This window comes from Prionailurus bengalensis, chromosome B4 (assembly GCF_016509475.1).
Source record: "Prionailurus bengalensis isolate Pbe53 chromosome B4, Fcat_Pben_1.1_paternal_pri, whole genome shotgun sequence".
Lineage (NCBI taxonomy): Eukaryota > Metazoa > Chordata > Mammalia > Carnivora > Felidae > Prionailurus > Prionailurus bengalensis.
The window spans coordinates 109,184,680-109,186,209 of NC_057358.1; positions in this window are offsets into that span (position 1 = coordinate 109,184,680).

Here is a 1,530-nt window from a genome sequence, read left to right on the forward strand (position 1 = left end):
TTCTTTGTTGTATATAAGAGGTAACCCTGAAGCAAAAGGAGACATAAAGATTTTCAAAAATGTTCAGAGACATAGGCAATTCAAACATAAAAAAGTAGAATTCACTATATCAATAACAAACAAGGGTGAATTCAGGCCAAAGTGAATTCAGAGTTAAAAATCAGGGCTCTTTATAATATTAAATGGTACAAATAATGCAGTAGCTATAAATATCAACATATCAAATAAGAATTTCAACATGCATTCACTATAGGAAAAATCTATAGGAAACAGGAGAAAAAGAAACACATTAGTAGAGGAAATTTAATTTCACCTCACTGGACTCTTAACAATTCAAGGAGACACACAACACTTAAAGGTATGAAATATATACAGTTATAAGAAATGGTAGATCTGAGTCTCAAACTCATCATCACTGGCTCCAGAGACTAATCTCCTGACCAGCATCCTGTATTGTGGTTCTAGAGTGCCTCTTGGCTCAGGTAGATAAATATATATTTATATATTTGAAGAGGAGATAGAAAATTTTTCTTCTGGTTAACACAAGAAACAAGTGAAGATGAAGGCTATTAAAGGTTTAAAGGAAAGAAAAAAAAACAACTACTGAAATAATTTTCTGAAAGAGCAATAGACTGCAGTACTGAGCAGGTTAGTGATTAACAATAGTGCTAAGAGCCTATTTCAGGTCAATTTAGAATGATACTGGATGTTTCCCAGAATCCAAGAGCAGAAACTGATGGCATTCAGGACCCAGAAAAGCTACTCAGGCTATTACTATGTCTGCCTCCCAGCTCTGTAACTGTGGAGTGTCTCACCAGCCCCCTTCCTTGAGCTTCATTCTACCCTATTGTATTGTTCTCTGAAAACTGCCTTGCTCTGTCCCATTTGCACATAGCCCAGTAATGGCTGCCAAATTCCTGCTCTACTTGACTACCCAGTTTCAGCACCAAATTAAGACTGATTAGAGTTTCTATAACCCTATTCTAAATTCCAGGGAAAGAGAATCTAATTTCTGTAGTTTAGGCCATGAGTTCATAGTTATCCCACACTAATTTGGGTGGAATACAGTGCAGGTTTGGACAATTAAAAAAAAAAATTGGCTGAAATTGAGGAACTCCAGAAGTCTACTGTAAGTATCAGTCCCATTTTGCACTCAGTAACTTAAGATGTTTACTCAAGTTCAATTTAAAAATTATACGCAAAGTTTTCTTGATATGTCTATGCCCTCAATGATGCCATCACAATCTGGTTAAATGTTGCTTATGTAGCAAAAGCTAAGAGAAAATATTTTTTTTTTTACCCAAAACAGTTCATCACATTTTCACATTTTTAATCCATGGAATGTAAGAATCATAATCAAGAGAATCCAACAGTGTTTTGTGGGTGGTGGGCATGTGTCAAAATGCGATAGTTCATGAGAGTTTGTGTGGTTTTCCTTAGGCTGATGTATTACAACATTTCTAGATTGCTTCTGAGAATTGGCGACTGACTTAAATTGAAACAGAGTGGGAATAGTGGATGTTCTGCCAA